The 5495-nt window shown below is 49.4% G+C and overlaps 1 pseudogene; it reads left to right on the top strand.

Moving 5' to 3' along the window:
- Nucleotides 1-4338: 4338 nt before the first annotated feature.
- Nucleotides 4339-5246, top strand: LOC102765687 (annotated as a pseudogene).
- The last annotated feature ends 249 nt before the right edge of the window (nt 5247-5495 follow it).

The raw sequence follows: 5495 nt of genomic DNA, 5'->3' as shown, positions 1-5495 counted from the left end.
TTTCTGGAATATATTTATTTGTATAAATTAGGTGTTCCTAACACTGCTTTAGAAATGATCCCAGGGATATAGTTGCTAGTATTCATGGATACAAGCTTTCATGGACCAAGGTCAGACTATTTGATGCTTAACTGCAGCACTGATGCAGAAAGTTGTTTAGTGATGGAGAAACAAGTTTTGAACTGTATTGGGTCAGATTTGTTCTGTGTAAACCTCTTCCATATCATTCAGCTCAACTATGAAAAAACTTGATAGAATTTTACCTGATTTTGACAATAATCCTAATAGTCTATAACATACCAATTAATAACTTGTGAAACTGAAGCTTTTCAAAAATTTATAAAAACTACCAAACTTTTCTATCAGTCATTCTAGAGGGGGGGAAAGAATTTGAATTTTCGCCCTGGCCAGTTTGGCTCGGTAGATAGAGCATTGGCCTGTGGACTGAAGAATCCCAGGTTCGATTCCGGTCAAGGGCACATGCTCTGGTTGCGGGCTCGATCCCCATTAGGGGGCGTGCAGGGGGCAGTCGATCAATGATACTCTCCCATTTGTGACGTTTCTATCTCTCTCCCTCTCCCTTCCTCTCTGAAATCAATAAAAATATTTTTTTTTAAAAGACGTCTTAGCTTTTGTGATACTTCAGCATTTACAAGGCACACGTTCATACAGGTTATAGCATTCTCCTCTCCACGGGCATATGCCCAGGTTGCGGGCTCGATCCCCAGAGGAGGTTGTACAGGAGGCAGCCAATCAATGAGTCTCTCTCATCATTGACGTTTCTATCTCTCTCCCTCTCCCTTCCTCTCTGAAATCAATAAAAATATTTTTTTTTAAAAGACGTCTTAGCTTTTGTGATACTTCAGCATTTACAAGGCACACGTTCATACAGGTTATAGCATTCGATCCTCTCCACAATATTGCAGGATCAGAGCTTTGACCTTAATAACTATTTATTATCCCAGCTTCCTGTTTATGCCTATTTTGTTTCTGTTTCTTCTTAAACTACACTTCCATTCTGCTGTTGAAACCTCTTGCAGAAGGGACCTGCCTCTTGGACCAGCCCATGGGCTGCCTGATGGGCCCTCACAGGTCTCGGGAAGAGGGAGACCAAGCCATGCCAGGAAGAGCTGTGCGTCCCACTGTGGGAGTGGCCCCGAGGCCCTGGGGCAAGCGCCCCAGAGGCCTGCTAAGATGGGAGTGTTGTGTCTTTTAAAACAAGACAAGAGAGAACGAGATGCTGAGCACCTGTCGATGGGGCTCCATGTCCTGCTCCTACAAGGACTGTCACTGTCTTGCCCCCGTTCACCTAGCCAATCCCTCCTGATTTCACCCGCCCCTCTTCTAGGTCTTGCATTTTCCTGCTGCACCATGTCCCCTGAAGGAGGAACTTCCGGCTTTACATACTTCTGTGCCTAGAGGGCTCTCTCCACCCCCTCCCCCTGCTCCCAGCCTCTTCCTCTGACCCCCTCCACTCATCTGTCAGGTCTAAGGTTATACATCACCTCCTCCAGGCAGTCTTCCCTGCTGGTCAAGCCTGGCTAGACTCTGCTCTGTGCTCCCAGAGGACAGTGCTACCCTCATGGCAGCACTTTCCTCACTACTTTATCACTCTACTGTCTAGCTACTTGTGTGTGCCCTCCACTAGAACGGTGGTCAGCAAATGGCAGCTGGGGCAACTCTGTTTTGCTAAACAAAGTTTTATGGGAACACAGTCATGCCCACTTTTTTACATATTCTCTAAGACTGCTTTGGCACTACAACAGTGAAACTAAATAGTGGCCACAGAGACTGGATGACCTGCAAAATCTAAAATATTTATTATGTGGCCTTGGCAGAGATGTTAACTGACCATTGCCTTGACTGTGGGCTGTCGAAGGGCAAGAACCTTCATCACAGTATTGCCTTCAGCATCTTGTGCCAAGCCTGGAAGATACAGGAAGCTTAATGGATATTTGATGAATGGATGGACTGGTAATTGTTAAATGCATTAAGTGTCAAGTGACAATGCAACAATGCTAGCACAAAAAAGACACCTTTGTTAAGCAATAAAAAAAAAGACACCTTTGGCAAGATAGTACCAAACCTAAGGAACAATCTGATTGTCTGAAGCAAGATCACCTTAAACACACACACACACACACACACACACACACACACACACACACTCATACACACACACACACCCCTGGCCTCTCAACAAAATGAATCGCTGATAGCTGGTTTTCACTTATAGATGCCACACAGAGAGAGGTTTGATTAAGGTAACTTCCTGCTATGAGCTTCTATGATTTTCCTTGAATGGGTCTTTTTTTCCCTCCAATGTTTAGAATAAGAATAATCAGTTGTGAATTAAACTTGAATTCATCAGCCTAGAAATTTGAGTTGAATAATCTGGACTTCTTTTTTTTTTTTTTTTTTTTTTTGAGGTCTGGAAGGAGGGGGAAAGGGAGTAGAGCTTATATTATCTGCAAAGGATAAGCACAGGCTCAAACTCGCAGCATCCCCCAAAAATAAACCCTCACCCCACTCGTCCAGCCAATAAACTAAAACTCCTCTTCAGGTCCAGTTCTCTTGTCATTGCCTCCTTGAAGCCTTCTCTAACCCACCTCCTTAAACCGTCCCTCCCGCTTCCAAACTCAAATAGCACTTTGCTCCTCTCTGTGTTACAATCACTTCTCAGAATTGCTTACATGTCTGCTCACCGTATTATAACTTTGAGCTCCCTGAAGAGTTCCTTCTCTTCTACACTCCCACGTAGATAGTAGGTGCTCAATGAATGATTATGGAATGGTCAAAAGAATAAATGAATAAGGCAGGAAAGGAAAGAGAAAGTGATTGAGCCAAATAAATGAACCCGTGGGTAATTGAATGCATGACAATAAATGAATAGGTGGGTGGATGGATGGATGGATGGGTGGATGAATGATGGATGGACAGATAGGATTGGGATGGGTTGGGTTGAAGTGACCTGACTGATGTTATGAATGAAGTGAGATGCCCTCCGCACTCTCAACAGGTGTATCCTACAGAGGGCTGTCCACACATCTACCCACCCCTCCACCTCAGGCTCCTCCTCCAGGTCTAATGGTTCCAAGCCCTGGAGTGCATGTTCCTGGCCCTCTCACTGCATCTCCATTATGTCCTCATTCCTCTTCTCTAGACCCTGCCTGGCTCTCCCTGGCTCACCAAGTCAGCTTTGCCCAAGAATCCAAGAGGGCAAAGGGGACTTTGTTCACGGGAAGTGAGCAGGTGGCTAGCTCCCAGCCCCCCAGGAAGACAGGAGGGAGGCCACCTGCTCGCCCACGATGGGTGTCATTAGAGCAGATGCTTTTCTGTGACTTACAAAGCTTGGTTCTCTTCTCCCACCCTCCACTGGAGCAAAGCAGTGGAGCCGCGATGGAGAGTGAGCTGTCTTGAGGGCAAGGTTGCAGGTCTCTACCTCTAAGCTCCTTCCTTGCCCTCTAATCACCTTTCAATTCCAAATTCAGATGACCCAAAGAGACCCCTTTCTCTGGAGTAGCCCCTGAAACCTAGGACTCTGGGAGACACGGGTTAAAAATCTTGGCTCTGGCTAAAGAGCACCACTCAGAAGAAGGGGAGACTGAGGACCAGAGAGGGGAAGTGACTTCCCCAGGGTCACCCCATAAATCAGTGGCAATTGGGAGCTAGAGCCCAGGCCTCCTCATTCAGAGTCTACATGTTACTACTGCATCACCTTCACGTGTCAAACTTTGCATGATTCCCTTGGAGGCCCCTGGATGAAATTCACTGTCATGTCCAAGAGAGGTGCCCCATTTCAAGCCCATTTAGCATTCAGCATCAGTTGGAGCTGTCTCCGACACACACACACACACACACACACACACACACACACACACACCTTTCTTTCATTAGCTTTAATTAGGTTGACCCAGATTGATCTGGAAAAATTTCCAGACTCAGAATGAATTTCTCTTTTATGATTCTGAAAATCATGAAGTTTCTCGGAGAACGGGACTCCAGAGGTAAATCAAGTGATGGGGTAGCTTCAGGTTCCTCCAGCAACGGCAGGAAGACAAAGACCTTCATCAGAGCCATCAGCCAAAGCCAGTCAAGCAAACATGCAGTTTGGAGCCCATGCCTATCCCGCTCTAGCTGTGCTCCCTTGGGCGACTTACCTTCTCCGAGCCTTCATTTGCAGTCTTGCACGATGCCCCATGTCAGATCATGCTTTGCCACGTAGCCAGGAGATTTTTCCAAACATAAATCAATCCAGACACCTCTCTGATCAAAATCCCTTCAACAGACTCCCGACTGGAGGCCAGAACTGAGCGGGTGCCATGAAGTGAGACCCTCTCTAGGTCTGAGAGCCCCTGGAGCAGCCACGGCCACCATGGGGCCCTGGGGAGAACCAGCTTTCCTGGTGGAGTACCCAGAGGCAGTAGCCTCGGATCCCCCCGCTGCCTGTGGGACTGGAGGTGACGTTGGGGGCCATGGTGCTCCTGCTGGTGCTCACTCTCATCTGCAGTCTGGTGCCCGTCTGTATGCTACGCTGGCCTGGAGCTAACCCGGACAATCAGCCTTCCAGAAAGCCCTGACCACCTGTCTCCTGGCCCTGCTGCCTGACTCCCTGTCTGCCATAGAGGAGGCCCTGGCAGCGCTGCATGTGATGCCCCAGTTTCCCCTACAAGAGCTTATCCTGGCCATGGCTTCTTCCTGGTCCTGGTGACGGAGCAGCTCACACTGGCTTTCGAGGAGCAGTCAGTGCCACCAGCTCGAGGGGAGACAAGGGCGCTGCTGGGAAGTGAACGGTGGGCTGCAGCACTGGCATGACGGGCAAGGCCTCCCACAGGCAAGCGGAGCGCTGGCCGGAGGCTCCCTCAGCCCTGTGTGCCTGTGTACTGGTCTCCTCCCTGGCTCTGCACTGTGTCTGAGGGGCTGGCAGTGGGACTGCAGCGAGACCGGGCTCGGGCCATGGAGCTGTGTCTGGCTTTGCGGCTCCATGAGGGTACTTTGGCCGTCAGCTTGTCCCTGAGGCTACTGCAGAGCCACCAGCGAGCAAAGGTGGTGGCTGGCTGTGGCATTCTCTTCTCATGCGTGACACCTCCGGGCATGGGGCTGAGTGCAGTTCTGGCAGAGTCGGCTGGCCCACTGCACCAGCTGGCCCGGTCTGTGCTGGAGCGCATGGCAGCTGGCGCCTTTCTATCACCTTCTTGGAAATCCTGCCCCAGGAGCTGGCCACTTCTGACCAGAGGATCCTCTAGGTCCTTGACCCATATTCCCTCCCCAGGAATGGAGAAGGGAAGTATTGATGGCCAAGGAATTCTCTGAGAGGTGGGGATGGAGCCTCTGGGACAACTCGACCAAAAGCCTGGTCCCCGGGCCCAAGGGACAAGGCATGGTCAAGTCACTAGAGACATGATCAGGAGACATTAGTATTAGGGAAGACACTGAGTGCTGGAATCGGGCAGACACTACACAGGGACAAACAGACACCGGGGAGGCTAAAGTAC

Source organism: Myotis davidii, unplaced genomic scaffold, assembly GCF_000327345.1.
Source record: "Myotis davidii unplaced genomic scaffold, ASM32734v1 scaffold639, whole genome shotgun sequence".
NCBI lineage: Eukaryota > Metazoa > Chordata > Mammalia > Chiroptera > Vespertilionidae > Myotis > Myotis davidii.
Note: the sequence above shows the minus strand (reverse complement) of the source record. Positions and strands in the feature narration are given on the sequence as shown.